General features: G+C 41.5%; 1 long non-coding RNA gene and 1 other non-coding gene across 2 annotated transcripts; one reads left to right on the top strand and one right to left on the bottom strand.

The window, feature by feature from the left end:
* Positions 1-23,650, bottom strand: LOC148874552 (uncharacterized). Its single transcript, XR_016098465.1, has 2 exons — positions 23,066-23,650; positions 1-1,616 (listed from the first exon to the last, which is right to left on the bottom strand). It is a non-coding gene; the product is annotated as an uncharacterized LOC148874552 (long non-coding RNA).
* Positions 1,688-1,794, top strand: LOC148874553 (small nucleolar RNA R71). The gene has a single exon (XR_016106096.1). It is a non-coding gene; the product is annotated as a small nucleolar RNA R71 (small nucleolar RNA).
* Positions 23,651-26,392: the final 2,742 nt, after the last annotated feature.

Genomic DNA, 26,392 nt, shown 5'->3' on the forward strand with positions numbered 1-26,392 from the left:
GTCCAGATAATTAGGTAAGACGGTGGTTCTAATACTTACCAAGGGAACATGAATCAAATATGCACTTTTATTCATTTACAATAAACTCATAAAGTACATCATTCTGATTGAAGCTAAGGGCATACAAAACTGTCTAACAAGCATCAGGTTACGGTACCAATCAGCATAGTTTGGGCCCTTAAGCTTGTTGTCGTCAAGAAGCTTTGCAAATTGTCCGTTTGCCATTTTCTGATAAAACAACAAACATTAGTCCACAACCTAATTTGATTCATGTTCATTAGATAGACATGGATTTTAATCTATGTTCCATTCCCATTTGTTTATCTCTGAGATTTCCCTCTTATCTCAATGACGAATACAGCGACTTGTCTCTTGAAATGTGGGAAACCACATAAAGTGCATGGAGCCAACTGTTTCAGCTGCAAAACCCCACCACCTTTCTGTGAAGGATTATATCCACTCATTATATGAGTTTTCCCTTTGGCCTCTGTCAGACAAGGTTCAGAGCTGTTTTCAGGTAAAGCTTTCTGTCCAGTGAGTGCTTATCCATCATGTTTGTGAACGCCAAGGTACCATGAGAGAGTTCCCATTTTCTGGTGAAGCCCCTCTCACATCGGTCTATGACGCCCCTATCATCTTATGAAACACTCAGACAAGCCCAACAGCAAATGGATAGCCCATTTTCTGGTGCGTTTCCTCATTACTGAAGAACCCACCCTTATGCTAATGATGGAAGGCCTTTAGAGAGTTTATCACATGAATCTCCCTATCACATGCACTCATATTTGCTGGAGGGAACAAATTAGCTTTTAAGACTCTTTTGGGGTAGGGGAGAGGAAGTTTAATAGCATCTAAATTCAGTTTAGGTGTACTCCCCTCAGTCTCCTTTTGTAAATCGGCCACTTCAGCTTCATTGTCATCCTTCTGGGTCTCGCCAACTGTCTTCCCACTTCTTAAAGCTATGGTGTTTACTTGCTCTCTTGGATTCTTCTTCGTATTGCTGGGCAGCCATCCTTCTTTTCTTTCCGACAACAGATTCACAATCTGCCCCATTTGGACTTCTAAGTTCTTAATTGATGCTTCTTGACTTAAGAATCTCTTATCATGTTCTTGGAGTTTTGCTTCAGTAACATTGATGAACTTAGAAATCATTTCTTCTAAATTACTCTTCTTTTCTTGTGGGGGCGGTTGTTGTTGGAATCCCATGGGTGCTTTTTGTTGGTTGTTGTTCCATGAAAAATTTGGATGATTCCTCCACCTAGGGTTGTATGTGTTCGAGTAGGGGCTGAAATTCGGCCTGCCAGTATGAGAGATAAAATTATCATTCTCATGTGAAGCAAAAGAATTACCTAATGGACAGTCAGAATTACTATGTCCTAATTGACCACAAAAATCACATGGGGTGCTAGATGATGTATTCATTGCTGCAATATTAAAAGTATCAAATTTTTTATTCAAACTAGCAAGTTGAGCAGATATGGCTGCAAGGGAATCGATATGGTGTACTCCCCTTCGATCATTTCGGTCATTACTCCACTGGTAGCTGTTTGACACCATCTCTTCCACTAGATCATAAACTTCCTCTAGCATTTTCCTCATGATTGTGCCACCTGCAGCTGCATCAATAATAGAACGATTAAAGGGGGTAATACCATTATAAAAGGATTGGATTTGATGCCAAGTTGGTATCCCATGGTGAGGACACTTCCTAAGCATCTCCTTGAATTGTTTCCATGCTTCATACAAGGATTCCCTCTCTAATTGAGCAAAAGTAGTGATCTCATTAATTAATTTTGCTGTTTTAGAGGGTGAAAAATACTTAGCCAAGAATTTTTGGGTCAAATCATTCCAAGTGGTAATACTTCCTGCAGGGAGTGAGTTAAGCCAATCTTTAGCTCTATCACGCAGTGAAAACGGGAATAGTCTAAGCCTAATAGCATCATCACTAACTCCATTATGTTTAAATGTATCACATATTTCCAGGAAGTTAACAATATGTGCATTAGGGTCATCACTTGGCAACCCACTAAATTGAATACTTGTCTGAATCATTTGAATGATTGCAGGCTTGATTTCAAAATTGTTGGCTTGAATTGTGGGCTTGCAAATACTGGAAGTAGCCCCATCAATGGTTGGACAAGTGTAGTCCAAAAGGGTATGATTTGCTTCTGCCATCTCTTCCTCAACTTCTATTGCTGGTTCGCCAATTTCAACCTCCTCTCTCGTTTTACCTCTATTGGCTCTTTGCAATAAGCAAAGGGTCCTCTCTATTTCAGGATCGAATCGTGCTAGTCCTTCTTGTCTAGTGCGTGTCATGAACACAACAAGAATTCAAACAAGTAAAATAAAAAAAAATAGAAATAGAAATAAAAGGTCCAAATTAACCAAGGTTAATAAGTTCTAATATTATTTTAGGATTAAATCCCTGGCAACGGCGCTAAAAACTTGATAGCTATAATTATAACCTAGCAAGTGCATTAGTTATCAAGTAGTATAAAAATATCGTTCCCACAAGGATTTAACAAAATAAGTATTAGAATTACAGCCTTCCTTAATTATTTGGACAATCGAATTTCAGATTTAAGAATAAAAACTACTGAAAAACAGAAAAAGAAAACAAGAGTAAGAGTACCAATACTGAAGTATGCAATGATTGATTGAATTCGCTAGGACCTTTGGTCTGCCTAACCATTCCAATGAATAATAATGGATGAGATTGTCCAAGATAATTTGTCATTCCCATAACCTGAAGTTTTTCCAATTTTATTTAATATTCTTTCTCAAGATATATCAAAACTACTTCTATCAGGTGACCCCTTGATGAGACTTAGAAGAACCCCATTTTTGTCCCCTTAAATTCATATTTTTTACACTACTTTAGCACTTAAATGCACTCATTACTCTTGTATTTCGATTCAGGGCAATAAAGAAGGCAATTGGAAGGAAACAGGCCAATTCGGGTGACTTTGCACAGTTTCGGCGACAGTCAGTGAACTGGGCCTAACTCTCAATTCCGGACTCCGAATTAGACAATTCAAGAAGCATTAGAAAGAAGAAATAAAGGTCCACAACCTTTATGTTTTGGGCTTTAACTGATTAGGTCCGCATCGAATGTGAAACCTGGCCCGAAGTCGGAGCAAGTTCGCAGCCAGGCCCATTTAACAGCTGAAGCCCAACTCGCAGAAGAACTTGGAAGCAGCACAAGTTAGCAAAGAAGCCCAACTCGGATGCAAGAGTCTATAGTCATAATTCGAATGTAATCTCCCAAGAGGGAGAGAGTATTAATTAGATCTAAACTTTGAATGTAATCTTATAAGGATAAGAAGGTTGGGGATTAGATAAGAGATAGGATAAGATTAGTTCAAGAAAAGATCAAGACTCCCTAAAGATAGGATGATCTCCTAGTAGGAGTTGGAAAACAACCTCTCCTTTGGCTATATAAAGAGGGGGGCAGCCAGCTCTATGAAAAAATACCAAGAATCAACCAAGATTCAATCCATCCAAGAAACCAAGAATTCATTCCAAGATCCAAGAGGTCATTCAAGAAAATCAAGAAACTCAAGAAAGCAATTCAGCCAGCAGAGCATGGAGATTGCACAGATCATGAGCAGCTAAACTTCTTTTTCTGGTTCAAGGGGGGAGGTTCGATTGTGTCATTGTGAGGTTCTGTAATTAATTTATTTTCTTGTTGTCTAATTCAAGTATTCATTGATTCTTGTGCATACTTTTATTGGATGTTAATGTTAATTAGTCTGACAAACTGATTTAATATTAATTTTCCTACTGCTATCCATGATTTCGATGATCCGTAATTGTCACGAATAATGGTACAAGTAGCAATTGGTTAATATCTTTTTGGGTCAATTGTTCATGACAGCCTTTAACCAATGTATTGACATGGTTTAATTTAAGAAGAATCGATGGAACAAGATTCAGTAATTGTAGCTATCTCAGTTATTGTTATTTTGGTTTAACTATTTTCACAAACCTTAATGCTATCACTAGTTAATATGGAACGCTATCGTACCCAGTTGAGTAGTGATAAGTGTTGATCGAATGCTGGGTTTGGTCAACTGAATTAGGAAAACACAAGGTTTATTATGGCTATCCTAATAAATCTAAGGTTAAATGCTTGAATTACAAGATTACCAGAGATACCTATGATCGATGGCCAATTGGCGAAACCGAACCCCTGAACCAGAATTTGGTAAGACTAATTTTCTTTTGTTTAAGTTGCTATTGATTTCCTTTTCTTTTAATTTCAGCATTTAAATTCTCTCACTCAATTACATTACCTATTTGGCTAAGAGATTAATGATTTTCTCCCTGTGGTATTCGACCTAGTACCACTTTTTACTGCAAATTTTTATTGTGGGACTAGTACTAATTTTGAGGGCTTCAACAACCCATCACCCCTCAATCACTCGACTAGAGTTCTCAAGATAGAAATGCATTAAGTTCAAGGAAAAACTATTACATTCAGATGAATCATGTGTATATACCCCTATATACCATTCAATTCACACCATGAATTATTTGGTCTGCTATATGAATTCCTCTCTCGATTCATTCACATAAACCTAATCAATAAGAGATGGTCACTCCTAATAGCATTAAGCAAGATAATTTATAGACTTGTTAGACAGTTTTGTATGCCCTTAGCTGTAATCTGATTTGATGTACTTTTGACATTTAGGTGTAAATTAATAAAGTGCATGTTTGATTCATGTTGTATGGTATGATTCTGTGTAAGACCCTAAAATTGAACACTTAATGAGACTCGTGTTAGTTAAATGTTAACAATCATTGGAGAAGTCTGTGGAGATTTATCCTGCCAAGGCTGATACTGGTGTGCTGCCAAGTGTTGGGATGGCCTATCTCGGCCACCAGGGTAAGACCCAAGGCACATGCAGTATGGGTTTACTTGAACCCTTGAACCGGACCAGATTTCCAGTATTGCCTTGGACCTTGGAGACAGATGGGAAAAACTAGAAAGTTACATCTAACCCCTAGACTTGATTATGATACTTCACTAAGTGTCAGATTGGGCTGTCTTTGATATGCCAATCAGTGAGATCCTCAGTGGGGGCAAAACCTGAGTATGTTGGGACAGTTTGAGAATTCATCTAAGTGGGTGATCATAGTGACAGGATCAGCCCCTTTACCGGACAAAGGTAATGATCGGGAATGCACTCTCTAATGGAAAACAAACTGCCGGTAGTTGATTTCAATCGTTGGAATTTTGCTTTGCAAAATTTATATATGTATATGATATATAAGTATTTTCGGTTTCAAGTTGTTTGCAAATGGTTTTAATTCTCGGGATCCATGTGAGTGGAGAGTGCAGCACTGTTCCTTGCAGCCGAGGGAGAGGTCCTCTCTTGTCGGGCAGTGCTTGATCATTATGGGCTGAGAGGTTAAGTGTAAGGCCATTTAGGATAATACCTGATGGGATAATCTTGCGCCTGCCCCCAGTCCCTAGGTTTTTATAAGATGGCTTGGCCCAATGATAACTTAGTGTAAGTGTTGGGCCCATAGGGTCCATGTGATGGGCTCAGGGGTTCACTGGGCTTTCCAATGAATCCAGCTAGGCCTTGTAATAAAGGCTGGGACGAACCCATGTGGCTGGTGTGTAGATCAATGCTTGGGTCCCACGCCATACAAAGAAGCCCAACTGGGCAGCAGTTGGAAGACTTTTGAGCACATAACCTTAGTGGGTCTGAAGCCCATTTCGAACTGGGCTGTTTTGAGTAGTCATTATTAAGGGGTGGATCTGAGATTCGATGAGCCCACAAGCTTATCTAATCTGCAGATAAGATTAAAAAGAGTCCTAATTCAAATATAGATTTGGATGAGGTGTAATTTCTGATATGATCAGGAAATCTTTTCTTAATCATTAAGCAACTGGGAGAAACGCTAGTCAAATTACATGAAGTCGAACCCTAGGGAGACAACACACACTCTCTGCAGTTTTGTGAGATAGGATCTCAGAAACCCTAGAGAAAAGAAAAGCAGTTCGCCATCTTTTCTCTAGCCTCTCTCCAGTTGTAGCCGCCACCTATTGAAGTTCGATTTCCCTATCAGAAGAAAATCAAGAGCAGTTGTTGATATCAATCTTTGTTGAAGGACTGATTCGGTTTTGGTGCTCAAGTTTTCCAGAGAATTCTTATGAAGGATTCAGTGTGTAGGACGCACCCTGCTGGTTCTGTTCCACAGTTGTTGTGTCATCTTCAGCAGGAGCAGATCTTGGTTCCTTCTTTGGACGTGAACACCAACTTTGGGAGATATTGCTTATCTGGATCAGGTATAATTCCTCCTTTATCTTTTGGTTCAGATCTGGTTCGATTATGGTTCAAGTAGGATCCTTGAAAAATGTATTCTAAAATTAGGGAATTGGATTCCCAATTGAAAGAAAGGTGGGAAATTTTTGAAATTTGCCCTACCCAATTCCGCAACATCTGGCGTCCATTAGATAGATCCCACCATTCCTTTCAAGACTATATGGAAATCATGATCTTGGATAAATCAGAATAGAAATATATTCAGTGTTATAATTAGGCTTTCCACAGCCCTATCTACGAATAAATCAGTTCAAACTAGAGGAATAAAGAAAAGAAGAGGAAAGAAAGAACTCATAGTGTTGCCCTTGGAGCTGAGATCTCCTCTTCTTCTTGCCGCCACCTCCTTCTTGCAGTCTTCTTGCATGATAGGTTGACTGCTCCTCTGCCTTCTTCATTCTCTCCAGTCCGCCCCCCATCCCTTTATATACCTTAAAGGGGAGGGGGTGGTCTCCAACTCCTTCTTGGAGTTTATCTTTCAAAAATAGAAAGTCCTAGTCTAATCCTACTCTTATTTCTTTATCTATTGAACTCAATCTCTTTATCTTTCTAGGATTACATCAAAATTTTAAATCTGATAGGACACTTCTCAGTTTCTTGTTCTTGCATTCGTATTAGGCTTTCTCTACGAATTGGGCTTCTGCAAGGCTTTTCTGCAAGTAGGGTTTCAGCGGCTAATTGGGCCTTCCTACAAATTTTCCTCAACTTCCGACCTGGATTTGACTTTGATTCCAACCGAATCTGCAAAAGCCCAAAAAATGAAAGTTGTATCGTTCTCTCTTATATTTCCAGTGAGTCTTGAATCACCCCAATCGGATCTTGGATACAAGTGTTAGGCCCAGATTATGGAACGGTGCCAAAATTGTGAAAAATCATCCGATTTGCCTTGCTTTTCTCCTGATGCCTTCTTTCATGCCCTGAACTGAAATACAAGAAATATGAATCCAATTAAGTACTAATTCAGTATAAAAGACTGAATATTTGGGGATAAAAATATGATAAATTTTATACTCATCAATCACCCACTCAGATGAATTATCAGACTGTCCCAACATATTAAAGACAGCCCATGTCGACACCTAGTGCAGTATCATAATCGAGTCTAGGGGTCAGGTGTAACTTTCCAGTTTTACCCATCTATCTCCAAGGTCCAAGGCAATACTAGAATCTGGTCCGGTTCAAGGATTCAAGTAATCCCACACTGCATGTGCCTAGGGTCTTACCCTGGCGGCCGAAACAAGCCACCCCAACACTTGGCGGCACACCAGTGTCAGCTTTGGCAGGATAAATCCCCCCAGACTTATCCAACGGCTGTGAATGTTCTAAACTAACACGAGTCTCATTAAGTGTCCAGTTTAAGGGTCTTACATAGAAATATACCACAAGACATGAATCAAACATGTACTTCATTTATTTACACTAAATGTCAAAAGTACATCAAATCTGATTGGAGCTAAGGGCATACAAAACTGTCTAACAGCTCTCACTTGCACTTAGGTCCTATCTGGTACAAGCCGGAGCCCCATACTTTCCACGTTTTCCTTAAACACCTTCTATGTGAGTGGCTTAGTTAATGGGTCTACCACATTATCCGCTAATGCTACCTTCTGAATCAGGACGTCCCCTCTACCAACGATCTCCCGCAGTTCATGGTGCCTCCTCTTGATGTGCTTTGACTTCGAGTGGGCCCAAGGCTCTTTAGCCTGGGCGATCGCTCCATTGTTGTCACACAACAACGGGACGGGTGATGTGTTGGACGGAATCACTCCCAATTCGTGAATGAACTTCTTCATCCACACGGCTTCCTTAGCAGCTTCACTTGCGGCAATGTACTCGGCTTCAGTTTTGGAGTCTGCAGTGGACCCCTGTTTCCTGTTTTTCCAGCAAACAGCACATGATCCTATCGTGAAAACATACCCAGATGTAGAATTTCTATCATCTAGATCCGACTTGAAATTGGCATCAGTATACCCCATAATTTGTAGTGAACTACATCAAATACCAGACAAAACTCTTTTGTCCTTCAAAGGTATTTGAGTATGTTCTTCACAGCAGTCCAATGCTCCTACCCTGGGTTGGCCTGGAACCTACTTACCACACTCACCGCCTGAGCAATGTCAGGGTGAGTGCACAGCATGGCATACATGATTCTCCCTACGGTAGAGAGTGACACCGTGTCTGAAAGGAACGTTTCCTTTCTTCAAGTTCTCCATGCTGTACCTTTTGACAATTTTGTCAATGTAAGTAGCGTGGGATAATCCTATTATCTGCTTCAGTTTATCTCTATAGAGTCAAAGACCCAGTATATAGGAGGCTTCTCCAAGATCTTTCATGGAGAATTGCTGCAAAAGCCATACTTTGGCCGAAGTCAACATTCCTACATCATTCCCAATGAGTAGGATATCGTCCACATACAACACCAAGAAGGTGACCTTATCCGCACTGGACTTCCTGATCCGGATTTTGCTCAAAGTCAAACGATTTGACGGCTTAGTCAAAATGGATGTTCCAACTTCTAGAAGCTTGCTTAAGTCCATATATGGATCTATTGAATTTACATACCATGTGTTCCTGACCATCAGCAATAAAGCCTTGCGGCTGCTGCATGTAGATATCTTCACTAAGATCTCCATTCAGGAACGCGGTTTTGACATCCATTTGCCAAATCTCATAGTCATGGTATGCTGCTATAGCTAGCAGGATCCTAATGGATTTAAGCATGGCCACAGGCGAAAAGGTTTTCTCATAGTCGATGCCTTCTTTCTGAGTATACCCTTCTGCCACCAAACGAGCTTTGTAGGTCTCGATCTTGCCATCGGGGCCCTTCTTTCTCTTGTAGATCCATTTGCAACTGATTGCTTTTACCCCGGAGGGCGGATCTATTAGAGTCCAGACTCCATTGGCCTCCATCGAGTCCATATCAACTCTCATGGCCTCCACCCACATCTGGGAATTTATGTCCAACATAGCTTCCGCGTAAGTCATGGGATCCTCCTCACTAGTCAAGGCTTCCACCAGGTAACTATCCTGGTCATAACCATAACGGACTAGTAGCCTGGATACCCGGGTGAATCTTTAAGGTTGGTCACTACCTGTAACTTGTGGGACATCTCCCACTGCTCCTGAGCTCTCCTCATCAAGAACTATTTCCTGACGATGGGAATCCAGGATGTAACCGGTCTTTAAGAACTGGGCGTTGCGACTGCAGAACACTTTCTGCTCACTTGGGTCATAGAAAAGATAACCCACCAAATCCTTTGGGTAGCCTATAAACAGGCAACAACTGGTCTTGGATTCCAACTTGTCCACACTCGTTCTCTTAACATGCACAGGACAACCCCAAATCTTCAACTGTCTAACACTTGGTTTCTTTCCGGTCCAGAGTTCATATGGAGTTTTTGGAACCGATTTGGTTGGAACCCGATTCAGCACGCAGATAGCAGTCTCTAATGCATATCCCCAAAATGAAGTGAGTAATTTCGAGTGTACGAGAAGTGACCAGACCTTGTCCAAAAAGGTCCTATTCCTCCTCTCTGAAACACCGTTGAGTTGTGGTGTGGCAGGAGGAGCTAATTGTGACACTATCCCATTAACCTTTAGGTAGTCCCTGAATTCGTCAGAGAGATACTCGCCACCTTGATCTGATAGAAGGACCTTAATTTCTCTCCTTAATTGTTTCTCGACTTCCTGTCTGAACTCTTTGAACCTTTCAAAGGATTCAGACTTATGTCTCATTAGGTACACATAACCATACCGAGAAGTATAAGGTCAAGTGTGCACGTGTTGGTTTCAAGTGTGCATGTACATCTTTCAGGCTTACCGTTAATTGGACATTTTGTCATCTTGCCTCGGAGGCAAGTCTCACAAGTGGGAAGATCTTCTACGGTTAGAAAATCCAAATGAACATCCTTTACCAGCCTTGTGATTCGATCAATACCGATATGGCCAACTCGGTAATGCCGCAAGCACGTGGGATTAACTATATCGCGAGTTTTTTTCTTGGGGTTTTCGACCGATGTAATTTCGGTTAAGTTAGTTTCTAGAGAAGGACGTAGAACATAGAGACCGTTCTCTAGTTCCCCACATGCGATGAATTTGTTGTTCCGTTTAACAGTAATCATATTACTAAAATAAACAGTATATCCATCAGCACAGTTTAGAAACAGAAATCAAATTTACATAAAGACAATTTTTAAGTATAAGTATTCCTTCTCTGAAGACTAATTCTACGGGTCCTATTGCCGCAGCTGCAATACTTGTAGTCGTTCCCAAGAAAGTGTCACTTCTCCTTCATTCAGCCTTTTGCTAATTTTGAACCCCTGTAGTGAATTACACGCATGAGTTGAAGCCCCGGAGTCAACACACCAGGACACAGAAGTCACTAACATATTAGTTCTATGACACAAGTTTCGAGGTTACCTTTCTTAGATTCCAAGTAGGTAGAACAGTTCCTCTTCCAGTGGCCGGTCTGCTTGCAGAAGTGACAGGCATCGGATGCCTTGTTTTTCTTCTGCTTCTTGGGCTTGGCAGCTTTCTTCTGGGCTTCTTTGCCTTCCTCTTTTTCTTGCCCGATTTGCTAGATTCAACAAGCATTGCCACAGGCTCATCCTTTTTTATCAAATCCTCGGCCCTCTGTAACATATTGCTGAGTTCCTAGACGCTGACATTCAGCTTGTCCATATTGTAATTCATTATGAACGGGTTGAAGGAAGGAGGCAGAGAATAAAGGATGGCCTCCACTTGCGTGGCAAGATCTAGCCCGGATCCAAGAGCTTCCAGTTCGTTGATATAGCCCATCATCCGAAGATAATAGTCATGAACTTTCTGCCCCTTGGACATCTGCGTGGTCATGAACAACTTCAAGATCTTCTGTCGAGTAGAACGGTTCTTCTCTTCGTACATCGTCTTTAGACTATCCTATATGTCCTTGGCTAGTTCGATCTAATCGAACTGCCTCTGTGTTGGATTGTCCAGGGAGGCAATGACATAGCAGCGGGGTAGGGAGTTTTTATCCTCCCAATCTTGAAAATTCCTCCTTCGGGCCTCAGAAGCCCTGTCTCCAAGACGTTCCAAGGAAGGATTTATCACTACCTTGTCCATTTTCTCAGATGTTAAGCCCAGCATAAGGTTTCTATACCAGTCGGCATAGTTTGGGCCCTTAGGCTTGTTATCGTCTAGGAGCTTTGCAAATTGTCTGTTTGCCATTTCTAGTAAAACAGCAAAACGTTAGTCCACAACCTTAGTTTGATTCATGTTACCAACATAGATATGAGTTTTAATCTATGTTCCATTCCCATTTGTTCATCTTTGAGATTTTCCTCCTATCTCAGAGACGGAGACGGCGAAATGTCTCTGGAAATGTGGGAAATCACATAGGGCGCGTGGAGCCAACTGTTTCAGCTGCATAACCCAACCACCATTCTGTGACAGATCACATCCACTCATCATATGAGTTTCCCTTTGGCCTCTGTCAGACAAGGTTCAGAGCCATTTCCAGGTAAACCCTTCTGTCCAGTGAGTTCTCACCCATCATATTCATGTTACGCCAAGATACCATGAGAGAGTTCCCATTTTCTAGTGAAGCCCCTCCCTCATCAGTCTATGACGCCCCTATCATCTTATGAAACACTCTGACAGATCCAACAGCAGATGGATAGCCCCATTTTATGGTGCGTTTCCTCATTACTGAAGGACCCATAATCGTGCTAATGACGGAAGGCCTTTAGAGAGTCCATCATATGGATATCTAATGAGACTAAAAAGAACCCTATTTGTGTCCCCTAATATTCATCTTTTTACATCACTTTAGCACTTAAATGGACTCATTACTCTTGTATTTCGATTTAGGGCAAGCAAGAAGGCAAATGGAAGAAAACAGGGAAAATCGGGTGAATTTGCACAGTTTCAGAAACAGTCAGTGATTGGGGCATAACTCTCAATTCCGGACTCTAATTTGTAAAATTCAAGAGGCATTAGAAAGATGAAAGGAGGGCCCACAACTTTTATGTTTTGGGTTTTAACAGATTCGGTCCGCATAGAGTACGAAACCGGGCCCGAAGTCGGAGCAAGTTCGTAGCCAAGCCCATTCCACAACTGAGGCCCAACTCGTAGAAGAACTTTGAAGCAGCCCAAGTTATCAGAGAAGCCCAACTCAAATGCAAGAGCCTAGAGTCCTACTTCGAATGTAACATTCAAGGAGGGAGAGAGTCTTATTAGATCTAAATTTTGAATGTAATCCTATAAAGATAAGAATGTTGGGGATTAGATAAGAGATAGGATAGGATTAGTTCAAAGCATATCAGGACTCCCTGAATTTAGGATGATCTCCTAGAGGAGTTGGAAAACAGCCCTCTCCTTTAGCTATATAAAGAGGGGGGCGGACCAGCTCTATCAATCACTCAATCGAAGGATCCAATAGATCATCAAGAAACTCAAGCTACCAAGAGAGCAGTTCGGCCACTGAGAAGCAGAGCATAGAGAGTTCGAAGATCATGAGCAGCTAAGCTTTTCTTTTCTGGTTCAAGGGGGGACGTTCGATTGAGTCATTGTGAGGTTCTGTATTTAATTTAAGATCTTTCTTTCTAATTCAAGTATTCATTGGTTCTTGTGCATATTTTCATTGGATGTTAATGTTAATTAGTCTCACAAACTAAATTAATGTTGATTTTCCTAATGCTACCCAAAGTTCGGTGATCCATAATTGTCACGAATAGTGGTACAAGTAGCAATTAGGTTAATATCTTTCTGGGTCAATTATTCATGATAGCCTTTGACCAATGTATTGACATGGTTTAACCTAAAAGGAATCGATGGAACAAGATTCAATAATTGCAGCTATCTCAATTATTGTTATTTTGGTTTAACTGTTTTCACAAAGCTTAATGCTATCACTGGTTAATATGGAATGCTATCGTACCCAGTTGAGTAGTGATAAGTGTTGATCGAATGTTGGGTTTGGTCAGCTGAATTAGGAAAGCACAAGGTTTATTATGGCTATCCTAAAAAATCTTAGGTTAAATACTTGAGTTGCAAGACTACCAAAGTCTACCTATGATCGATGGCCAATTGACTAACCCGAACCCTTGAACCAAAATTCAGTAAGACTGATTTTCTCTTGTTTGATATTACTATTGCTTTCTTGTTCTTTTAATTTTAGTTATTTAATTTTCCCACTCAGTTATATTATTCATTCGGCTGAGAAATTATTGTTTAGCTCCTTGTGGGATTCAACCTAGTACCACTTTTACTGCAAATATTTTATTGTGGAACTAGTACTAATTTTGAGGAATTCGACAACCCGTCAATCTCCCTATCACATGCACTCATATTTGCTAGAGGGAACAAAATTACACCCTAGTTAATTTAGGTCAAACCAGAGTGGCTCCCATTGATTTTCATAAAATCAGATTTTATGGTGGCCCAATTCAGCTAGGGTTTCCGTACACGTCCCTTTTCAGGGTTGTGGGGCCCACCATTAAAGGAAAGGTCATCCAATGACCGTATGGGACACCATGGCAATGATGTGCATTCAACCATGGTGTGCGTAAGAGCCACTAACGAATCATCATGGGCCAAATGCTTATGGCCCATGGTCGCAGCACATCAAACATCCACACATCACATGCAATGGAAGAATTGATCCAATCAATTAACTACTGTAAAGCCCATCAATCAGCCCGTTTAAAATCCATAACATTAGTAATTAATATTATCCAGGTATATGGGCTGAATCGCAGTCAGTAGTTTGGCCCATATAGCTTTTATGTAAAATTGGGCTTTAGCAGTTTTAACTCTTTAAAACTGGGCTTTACAGGTTGGGCCGAATTAATCCTACAATTGAACATCAGTTTTGGACCTGAAAGCGTGAGAAATCTGGACTGAAAAAAGTCCCCTTTTGAACCCTAGATTCGGCCCTAACAGTTTTGGTCCAATCTGGTCCGAGATGGTCTAAAACTGATTTTCAATTCAAGAATGATCTGAAATTAATATTTCTGATTTTAGACAATCATCAATCAGACAAGGACTGTTCGTACCACTTGCAAAACAAAGGTTAATCACCAGGGTTACAGTTTCATAAACTGCAAAACGCAGAAAGCGATCCCTCCATATGCGAATCTCCAGCGCCGCCGCCTTGTTTTCCCTAATCAAGAAAATAAAAAAAAATACAGAAATCCTATATCTTTTAATTAATTACATGCTTGATTGAATCCTATACATTCAGTCTAGAAAAATAAAAAGAAATTATTTTACAGACTGAATATAATAGAAACTGCAAAAAGATTGCGCAGATTATCTGTGCCAAATATGCACTTCGATCTCCAGGCACGAACAACCCATTAAATCAAGAAATAAATAAAGAACAATTCTAAATAAATTTCAGACCAATCGCCCTTGAGAAGAAACAGTTTCTTGAAATAAACTGCAATCTACTCAATACCCGGATAAAACAGCTTCTATTAAATTGCGCAAGGTCAGATCTGATTTCTTGGTTCAAGATTCGAACCTGGCTCTAATATTACTAAAAGAATGGTGGGATCCATCGTATGGACACCAAAAGATTGCAGAATTGGGTGGGGCGAATTTCAAAAATTTCCCACCTTTCTTCCAATTGGGAATCATATTCCCTGATTTTAGAATCAATATTCAAGGATCTAATTGAACCAAAACCGAACCAGATCTAAACTAAAAGCAAAGGAAAGGGTTATACCTGATACGGAGAATCAGTATCTCCCAACATTGGTGATCACGCCCAAAGAGAGGTCCAAGATCTGCTCCTACTGAAGTTGACATAGCAACAGTGGAACAAAACCAACAGTGTGCGTCCTACGCACCGAACGCTTCACAAGAATTCGTTGGACAATATGAGCACCGAACTGAATCAGTCTTTCAGCAAAGACTGACACCAAGAACTCCTTCTTGATTTTTCCCTCTCAGAGAGATCGAATTTTGCAGTAAGTGGTGGCGGCTAGAGCAGAACTCTGGATATGAAGTTAGCGAATACTGCTCTTCTTCACTCTGGAGTATCTGAAATCCTATCTCAATTCGTAGGAGGTTGTTTTGCTAAAACCCTTGGATCGAACTCTGTTAATTCTCATTAGGGTTTCTCCTCTTTTTCTTTGATTAAGAAATCTCCTAATCCTATTAGGAGTTATCCCAATCCAAAGTTGTATTTGGATAGGGTATAATCTTAATCCTATCTACAGATTAGGCTAGCCAACTCCTGATCTTATCAAGAGATTACCAAATTCAAATCTCATTTGAATTTGGTCTCCAGGAGTGGATAGGGTTAAAACCCTAATCCTTTTAGCTAACCCTAATCTCAGATCCGCCCCATAAGTGGGTGATCATATCAGCCCCAGTTCGAAATGGGCTTTTAGGCCCAATAAGTATCAAGTGCTCAACTATTTTCCAAACTGTTGCCTAGTTGGGCTTCTTTATATGGCATGGGACCCAAGCATTGATCTACACATCAGCCACATGGATTCGGCCTAACCTGTGTTACAAGTCTTATCCGAATTCACTGGAAAGCCCAATGAACCCTTGAGCCCATCACATGGACTCTATGGGCCCAACACTTACACTAAGTGGTCCCTGTGCCAAGCCATCTTATAAATACCCAGGGACTGTGGGCAGATGCAAGATTAGCCCATTAGGCATTACCCCAAATGGTCTTACACTTAACCTCTCAACCCCTAATGATCAAGCACTGCCCGAGTGGGTGATTATAGTGACAGGATCAGCCCCTTTGTCGGACAAAGGTAATGATCGGGAATGCACTCTCTCTGATGGAAACCAAAATGCCAGTAGTTGATTTCAATCATTGGAATTTTGTTTTGCAAAATTTATATATATGATATATAAATATATACGGTTTCAAATTGTTTGCAAATGGTTTTAAATCTCGGGATCCATGTGAGTAGAGAGTGCAATACTGTTCCTTGTAGCCGAGGGAGAGGTCCTCCCTTGTCGGGCTATATTTGATCATTATGGGCTGAGAGGTTAAGGGCATCACCCAATCTTAGAAACTGAGAAGAGTCCTTCCAGATCAAAATCCTTGATGTAATCTTAGAAAGATAAATGATTGAGTTCATTAGATAAAGAGATAAGAGTAGGATTAGAATAGGACTTTCTATTCTTGTAAGATAAACTTCAAGAGGAAGTAGGAGACCACCTCTTCCCCTTTAAGTTATATAAAGGAGGGGGTGGACCAGCTTTAGGCATCACCCAATCTCTGGATTGAAACAAGAAAATCATGAATTGCATTGAGCTATCTATCAAGAAAGGAGAAAACAAATCAAGAAACTTGGGGAAGGTGATCAAGAATTCAAGAAACCTCAAGAAGAAAGTGGCAACAAGAAGAGGAGATCTCAGCAACATGGGCGAATTCATGAGTTCTTTCTTTCCTTTTTGTTTGCTTTAATTCTTTTATCATGAACTGATTTGTTTTTTGCTAGGGCTGTGGAAAGCCTAACCATGTTAATGAATATATTTTTATTTTTATGATTTATCCAAGATTGTGATTTCCATATAGTCTATGAATTATTGTGCTTAATGCAATTAACAGCTTGGCCACCTCTTAATTGATTTGGTTTATGTGAAAGAATCGAGAGAGGAATTCACATAATCGACTGAATAGTTCATAGTGTGAATTGAATGGTATATATAGATATATATACATGATTCATCTGAATTTAATGGTTTTCCTTGGACTTAATGCACTTCCATCTTGAGAGCTCTACTCGAGAGATCGAAGGGTTACCTGATGGGCGTAGTTTTAGTATATCTCAAGAGAGAATATTAAATAAAATTGGAAAGACCTCACCTTATGGGAATGACAAATAATATTGGTTAATCGAATCCATCAATATTCATTACATTGGTTAGCTGGAACAAAAGCCCTAGCGATTTCATCCATTGCATATTTGGTTACTGATCACCTTTGCTTCTATTTTCTTTTTCTAGTATTTATTTGTAATAGTTCTTGCTCAATTCTGAAATTCGATTGTCCAAATAATTAGGGAAGACTGTGGTTCTAATAATTATTTTGTTAAATCCCCGTGGGAACGATATTTTTATACTACTTGATAACTAGTGCACTTGCTAGGGTTATATATTTATAGCTATCACCCGATCATTACCTTTGTCCGACAATGGGGTTGATCCTGTCACTATGATCACCCACTCAGATGAATTCTCGAACTGTCCCAACATACCCAAGTTTTGACCACCTCTAAATATCTCACTGATTGGCATATCAAAGACAGCCCAATCTGACACCTAGTGCAGTATCATAATCGAGTCTAGGAGTCAGGTGTAACTTTCCGGTTTTGCCCATCAATCTTCAAGGTCTAGGGCAATACTAGAAATCTGGTCCGGTTCAAGGTTTCAAGTAAACCTACATTGCATGTGCCTCGGGTCTTTCAAAACTGCGTTCCTGAATGGAAATCTTACTGAAGATATCTATATGCAGCAACCGCAAGGTTTCATAGCTGCGGGTCAGGAACACATGGTATGTAAACTGAATAGATCCATATATGGACTTAAGCAAGCTTCTAGGAGTTGGAACATCCGATTTGACTCTACTGTCAAAATGTTTGACTTTGAGCAAAATCCGGATGAGCCCTGTGTTTATAGGAAAACCAGTGGGGATAAGGTTACACTCCTGGTTCTGTATGTAGACGACATTCTACTCAGTAGGAATGATGCAGGAATGTTGACTACGGTGAAAGTGTGGATTTCACAACAATTCTCCATAAAAGATCTTGGAGAAGCCTCCTATATACTAGGTTTTCGACTCTATAGAGATAGATCAAAGCGGATAATAGGATTATCCCAATCTGCTTACATTGACAAGATTGTCAAGAGATATAGCATGGAGAACTCCAAGAAGGGAAATGTTCCTTTCAGGCACGGAGTCACTCTCTCCAAGAAGATGTTTCCCAATACCTCTGAGGAGATTGAGGGCATGAAAGACGTTCCCTATGCCTCTGCCGTAGGGAGCATCATGTATGCCATGCTGTGCACTCGTCCTGACATTGTTCAGGCAGTGAGTGTGGTAAGCAGATTTCAGGCCAACCCAGGGCAGGAGTATTGGACTGCTGTGGAAAATATACTGAAGTACCTTCAAATAACAAAAGAGTTTTGTCTGGTGTTCGATGGTAGCTCACTACAGATCCAGGGGTATACTGATGTCGATTTCCAGTCGGATCCATGGGTATGTTTTCACGATAGGATCGTGTGTTGTTTCCTGAATGTTAGCAAACCGGTGTCCTAAGTTGTTAATTAATAGTCCACAAACGAAGCCGAACACATTATCGTAAGTGAGGCTTCCTTATGAATGAAGGTGTTCATTCCTGAATTTGGAATTCAACACATCATCCATTCCACTGTTGTGTGACAACACTAGACCTACGAGAGGATGATGTTAAAAGGTAGCATCAGCGGAGAATGTAGCAGACCCGATGTCTAAGCCACTGACATAGAAAGTGTTTGTGAAACACATGGAAAGTCAGGGACTCCGACTTATACCAGATTTGACCTAAGTGCAAGTGGGAGCTGTTAGACAGTTTTATGCCCTTAGATTCAATCAGAATGATGTACATTATGAATTTATTTTAAATGAATAAAGTACATATTTGATTCATGTTCTTGTGGTGTGTTTCTGTGTAATACACTTAAACTAGACACTTAATGAGACTCATGTTAGTTTAGAACGTTCACAGTCGTTGGGTAAGTTTGGGGAGATTTATCCTGCCAAGGCTGACACTGGTGTGCTACCAAATGTTGGGGTGGCCCGTCTCAACCGCCAGGGTGAGACCCAAGGTACATGCAGTGTAGGATTAATTGAATCTTTGAACCGGACCAGTTTTCTAGTATTGCCTTGGACCTTGGAGATTGATGGGCAAAACTGAAAAGTTACACCTGACCCCTAGACTCGATTATGATACTGCACTAGGTGTCGGATTGGGCTTTCTTTGATATGCCAATCAATGAGATCCTTAGAGGGGGTCAAAACCTGGGTATGTTGAGATAGTCCGAGAATTCATCTGAGTGGCTGATCATAGTGACAGGATCAGCCCTTTGTCGGACAAAGGTAATGATCGGGGATTCACTCTCTCTGATGGAAACCAAGACTGCTGGCAGCCAATTTCAATCGTTGAAATTTTGTTTTGCAAAATATCAATATATATTGATATACATATATATATATATTACGGTTTCTAAACGTTTGCAAAAGGTTTTAATTCCTGGGATCCATGTGAGCATAGAGTGCAGCACTGTTCCTTGCAGCCGAGGGAGAGGTCCTCTCTTGTCAGGCAGTGTTTGATCATTATGGGCTGAGAGGTTGAGTGTAAGACCATTGAGGGTAATGCCTGATGGGCTAACCTTGCATCTGCCCACAGTCCCTGGGTGTTACAAGCTGGCTTAGCTAGGGACCACTTAGGGTAAGTGTTGGGTCCATTAGGAGCCCATGTGATGGGCTTCTGGGGGTGCACTGTCCATAACAGTGTATTCGGCCAGGCCTTGTAACAAAGGCTGGGCTGAACCTATCTGGCTGATGTGTAGATCAATGTTTGGGTCCCACGCCATACAAGGAAGCCCAACTGGGCATCAGTTTGGAAGGGTAAGTGAGAACATGTCCTTAATGGGCCTAAAGCCCATTTCGAACTGGGCTGATTTGATTAGTTAAATAAGGGGCGAATCTGAAATTAAATCAGCTAATAGGATAGGGTCTTATCCCTATCCACTCAGAGAGTCCAAAATCTAAATAAGATTTAGATTATTTAGATCTGGAAATCTCCTAATAGGATTAGGAGAAGGCTGATCTAATCTGCAGATAAGATAAGGGTTTACCCTTATCACTTAAAGGGAATTCTGATCCAAATATGATTTGGATCAGCAACTCCTAATGGAATTAGAAGCTGATCCCTTTAAGCCTATAAAAGGAGGAGCAGGCGGCAGCCTTTAGACACAGAAGAATATCACAACCTGTCTTCGGAGCTGAAATCCCTGAAGAGAGAATTCAGTACATCTGCGAAAATTCTCTCTTGCCGCCTCCTTCCTGCCACCGCCATACCTGCCGCCGCCATACCTGCCAATTCGATCTCCAGTTCAATGGGAGAAATCAAGATTGGATCTTGATATCAGTTTCTTGTGAAAGGACTGATAGGAAGCTGTGCTCACGTGCCGTCCTGCTAATTCTTGCGAAGGATTGGGTTCTTGGAAAGAACACTGCTGATTCTGCTCCATCCTGCACTGCGCCATCTTCAGTGGGAGCAGTCTTTGGATCATTCCTTGGGCGTAACACCTTCGTTGGGAGATATTATTTCTCCGTATCAGGTATATCCCTCTCCTACTAATTTTGGTTCAGATTTGGTTCAGTTCTTGGTTCAAGATAGATCCTTGAAAATTGTGAATTTTCTAAAATAGGGAATTCGATTCCAAGTAGAGATGGGAGAAATTTTTGAAATTCGCCCAGTCTTTTCCGCAAGATTTTGGCGTCCATACGATGGATATCCCACCCCTTCAGTAGTTTGAGGGTCCTCGACGGTTGACTCACACTGTGGCCGCTTCCGTCGGATGTTGAGGGGTCGGCCTGGGAGCGCGGCAGGGTGCTTAGCCATTTGAGCCCACGAAGGGCGTCTGCGGTGATGCCCCCGATTTTCAGCGGGGCGGCCACCATGCAGGCAGCCTCCTGCTAGTTGTCGCACCCCGTCCAGCCTCTACGTGAGGTCGTCGAGCCAGTCAAGGACTATCTAGAATTGGTCCCTGGTGACCAAGTTTTGTGTAACTTTCCTGTGCCTAGCCATTTCGTTGGAAGCTGAGTCGTTGAGGGAGGGCTTAGTAGCCAGTTTCCACAGACAGTGCCAATTGGTGGTGCTCAGGTTGGCTGAGGACAACAAAGTAAATTTGCTCCACTTCTTGGACGAGCTGACTAGGAGGATCTAAGCTGTGTTGGGGACGATGACTTGCTAGGTTAGAAGTGCGCTTTGACAGGAGGCGGATGAAGTCCACCTAGGATCGATCGAGGCTGAGCTATGGTCGGTCGAGGTAGAGCCAAGGCCGAGGATCAATGATGTCTGAGTAGGGCCAAGGCCAAGGATCGGTGGGATCCGTGGAGTGCCGAGAACCTGTGAAGGAAGGAACGTCAGAGGCCCCGGCAAAGACCCGAGGTGGGGACTATGACAGTCAAGTTAGTAGGGCGTAGTAGGGAGGGCAGACGAGGTCCGAAGGGTTCGGACGAGGTCGCCTAGAAATTGGGGAGCTAGAGTGCAAGTTCTGGGTCGGGATCCTAAAATGTCATTTCAAAGAAAAAATCTCTCATACATTGGGGGAGTATGCCCTATTTATACTTGAGATCGCCTGATAGCGGACGCTGCGAATGATCAGGATGTGATCCATCCTTGAGCGGATGGCCATCCGAGCTCGCCGTGTGTGATCGCACCATTGGTCCCGCAATGGGCTCTGGCCCCTGCCTTGTCTGACGCGCTAATTCACTTTGAGCCCGGCCATGTGTCGACGTGCCAAAGGCCCGCCAAATGCGCCTACATCATATACCAAATTATTGTGAACCCATCCAAGACGTCAAGGAATGATTTCATAAAAAATTCTCTCTTGTTATGCAAGTGAGATGCTATTTCCATCCATCGTAATTCAACACCACAAACACTAGTCTAGCATGAAATGCTAAATGCAAGTGTATGGGACCGTTGATTATTTTTTAGAAATCTACCCTCTATTGATCGACACTGAATACAGTATTAACACAGTAAATAAAGGACTTGCTCATTTAGGGATATGCCATTTTCTTATAAAACACAACTATACAAAAAGGAGGAAATAGGGGAAAAACATAAAACAAAAAACAAAAAAAAAAAAAAAAAACTCAAAGAAACATCAAATCCTAGCTAGCTAAAACCAGAATTGACGGCCAAATGATATTAGGAATTAGAGAAACAAAGGAATTACTTCATATTTTCTCTTTTTCTTTTCTTTTTTTTTTTTTTTGAGATTTTGCAAAACCAAAAAGGAAACCACTAAAAATTTAAAACTAGCAGATACCAAATTGTTGTTTAAAAGCCAAAACCATTACCACAAGTGGAACCGGTAAGGGAAATAGTGTTCACACTCTTCTCAGTTGAGTCACCAATCTGTGAACGTCGGGAAAAACTGGCAGTTCCGATGCTATGGAGTTGCCGCCCATCAGAAATTAATAATGAGTGATGGGTCTCCCGAATTTAAATTTTATAAAATCATTTAAAATTAATGATTCTTCTGAATAGGTTGAGAAAGAGAGAGGGAAGGAATTAGGCACCCCTCTCTTTCATCGGTGTGAATTCTGTATTTCCCTCGTCGGCTTACGAAGTATCTAAGAATCGGATTCTCTAACAAATCGAAGGAGCATAGTGTTTCTTTCTTCTCTTGCAGGCCAGTCCCTTTTGGACACAGGGGCCTGACCAAAAGGATGAGGGATCCCTCACCCCTTTTCTATCAGAACCCGCAACTTCGGACTCAGCAAACAGGTCTGAAGAGTAAAGAAGCAAGCTAAGCCTCTCAGTTACAGGAGAACACTCTGATTCTAGAATCGAACCAACAAGACAATCACAGAAGCAAGCAAATCGACAATAAAAGAAATAAATAAGAAAAAAAAAATAAAGCAGATAAAAAGATAAACCAAGACTGAACTACTTCAAGCAGGGGAAAGGAGATGAGATAACGGATTTTACCACTTGTGGTCAATGAGTCAAATTGACGATGCTGCAATAGAGCTCTAGGTTCCGCTTTTTGTCAGAAATGACTTTCAGATGGAGATGTTTTGGTCATTATTGATGCCGTTGAACAGAATTTCAGCGCGAAGCCACTATTGCCTGGGCAGCGTTTGGTCTAAGACTGGGAAGAAGGCAGCCGCGGGCAACGAGTATTGACAGGGTTTCTACCCGGCTAAAACAGAGAACTGAGAACAGGAGGGTTCGTGGGGCATATCACCGCTGCTAAGAGTTATAGCGGCGATCCCTAACAAAAACAAAGAAAACTGAGAGGAAGACGAAGAAGAAGGATGGGAGAAGAAGGAATAAAGAGAGAGAAGAGAGCTCTAGGTAGGTTCGCCACTACTGCTTCTTTCTAAGTGAGAAGACGATGAATAGTGCCACTGCTATTCCGGTTTTGGATTCGAAGGGACGAGACGATCAACAGTGACGCCCCTCCTTTAATTCGGTCTCTCCGCCTTTCTCTCTCTTGAAGCTCTCGGCTCTCGGCCAAACCTTACTCCTAGTCTTCCCCTTTTGACATCTATTGTCTTAAAAAACTTCCCCCTCTCTCTTGGGAATGGCGCCTATGTTTATAATTGAGGGTAAGGGATGGTTCTGTCAATTTTCAAAAAATGAAAGGGGGCTTTAGGTAAGTCAAGGTTTAAAAGAATAGGAGAGTTCAATATTTGGTGTCCAAAGGGTAATTTATGGTAATTTGGGGTGAGGGGCATTTTAGTAATTTTAGGTTTAAAGGGTATTTTGGGGATTTAAGGAAATGGGTAATTTTGGTAGTTTTGGTAGGAAGGGTATTCCGAGAATTTTGGGAAATGGGGTATTTTGGTAGTTTGGGTAGGAAGGGTATTTTGGTAATTTGGTAGGACGGTATTAAGTCAAAGGGTATTTTGGAAATCAGGTTTCAGATAACTATGGTCAAGGGGATTTTGGTGATTTTTGAAGGGGTATTTTGGTAATTTTCGTCAGGGTTAATTTGGGCAATTTTGCAAGAAGGGGTATTTTGGTAATTTTGGTGGGAGGGATATTAACTCAAAGGGTATTTTGGAACCTAGGTCAGAGAGGTAGTTCGAATAATTAGGGTCAAGGGTATTTTGGGAATTTTGCTCACAACATTTTGGGAATTGGGAAATTAGGGTATTCGAAATGAAGGGTATTTGGTAATTTTGGTCAAGGGGTATTTTGGGAATTAGGAATTTAGGGTATTTTATGTGAAAGGTATTTGGTAATTTTAGGAAGGTTCTAGAAAGGGGCATTTTTGGGAATTAGGTCGAAGGTAATTTGGGAATTGGTCAAAGGGGTAGTTTGGGTAATTTTGGTTAAGGGCATTGCTATAATTTTGGTAGGAGGGGTATTTTGGTAATTTTGGTGGGGTAATTTGGGTAATTTGGTGGGAGGGGTATTTTTATAATTATGAGAAAATGGGTCAAACTGGTTTTAAGGGAGTTAGGTCGGGTTTGTGGTTGGGGACTTTTGGGTTAGAAAATGAAGGGTTAAGATGGGTTTGACCACAGAGGGGGTTGTGTGTCCATGGGCTTGAAAGAATGGTAGGATCCATCGTATGGACGCCAGAAAGGTTGCGGAATGGGTGGGCGAATTTAAAAAATTTCCTACATTTCTTCCAACTGGGAATCATATTCCCTGATTTTAGAATCTATTATTCAAGGATCAACTCGAACCAACCAGACCAAATCTGAACCAAAGAACAAGGGAAGGGTTATACCTGATACGGAGAATGAAAATCTCCCAATGCCGGTGTTCACGCCCAAAGAGAGGTCCAAGATCCGCTCCCGCTGAAGATGACACAGTGACGGTGGAGTAGAACCAACAGTATGCGTCCTACGCACCGAACCCTTCGCAAGAATTCGTTCGAGACTTGAGCACTGAACCAAATCAGTCTTTCAGCAAAGACTGATATCAAGAACAAATTTCTTGATCTTCCCTTCAATGAAGTTCGAACTATGCAGCAAGGTGGCGGCGGTTGGAGGAGATCCCTAAAGCTGAAGTTGGTGTGAATGCAGATTTCAGCTTAGGGAAGATGATATCCTATCTCAGATTGCAGAGAGATGTTACTGCAAAACCCTAGGTCGAATTCTTGTTCTCCAAAATTAGGGTTTCCTCCTTTCTTAGTGATTAAGAAACTTCCTAATCCCATTAGGAGTTATCCCAATCCAAATCAGCATCTGGATAGGGTATAATCTTAATCCCATCTGCAAATTAGGTTAGCCCTTTCCTGATCTTATCAAGAGGTTACCAGATTCAAATCACATTTGAATTTGGTCTCCAAGAGTGGTTAGGATTAAAACCCTAATCCTTTAGCTAACCCTAATCCCAGATACGCCCCCTTAAGTGGGTGATCATATCAGCCCAGGTCGAAATGGGCTTTAGGCCCAATAAGTAATCAGTGCTCAATAAGTCTCCAAACTGCTGCCCAGTTGGGCTTCTTTGTATGCCGTGGGACCCAAGCATTGATCTACACATCAGCCACATAGGTTCGGCCTAGCCTTTGTTACAAGGCCTAGCCGAATTCACTAGAAAGCCCAGTGAACCCCTTGAGCCCATCACATGGACCCTATGGGCCCAACACTTACACTAAGTGGTCCCTAGGCCAAGCCATCTTATAAAAACCCAGGGACTGTGGGCAGATGCAAGATTAGCCCATCAGGCATTACCCTAAATGGCCTTACACTTAACCTCTCAGCCCATAATGATCAAGCACTGCCTGACAAGAGAGGACCTCTCCCTCGGCTGCAAGGAACAATGCTGCACTCTCTACTCACATGGATCCCAGGAATTAAAACCATTTGCAAATAATTTGAAACCGTACATATCTATATATCATATATATAAATTTTGCAAAACAAAATTCCAACGATTGAAATCAACTGTCGGCAGTTTGGTTTCCATCAGAGAGAGTGCATCCCCGATCATTACCTTTGTCTGACAAAGGGGATGATCCTGTCACTATGATCACCCACTCAGATGAATTTTCAAACTGTCCCAACATACCCAAGTTTTGACCCCGCTAAGGATCTCACTGATTGGCATATCAAAGACAGCCCAATCCGACACCTAGTGCAGTATCATAATCGAGTTTAGGGGTCAAGTGTAACATTCCAGTTTTGCCCATCCATCTCCAAGGTCCAGGGCAATACTGGAAATCTGGTCCGATTCAAGGATTCGAGTAATCCCACACTGCATGTGCCTTGGGTCTCACCCTGGCGGCTAAGACAAGTAACCCCAATATTTGGTAGCACACCAGTGTCAGCCTTGGCAGGATAAATCTCCCCAGAC

The sequence above is a fragment of the Nelumbo lutea genome, chromosome 1 (assembly GCF_056320005.1).
Source record: "Nelumbo lutea isolate HS-2025 chromosome 1, American lotus-T2T, whole genome shotgun sequence".
In the NCBI taxonomy this organism is placed as follows: domain Eukaryota; kingdom Viridiplantae; phylum Streptophyta; class Magnoliopsida; order Proteales; family Nelumbonaceae; genus Nelumbo; species Nelumbo lutea.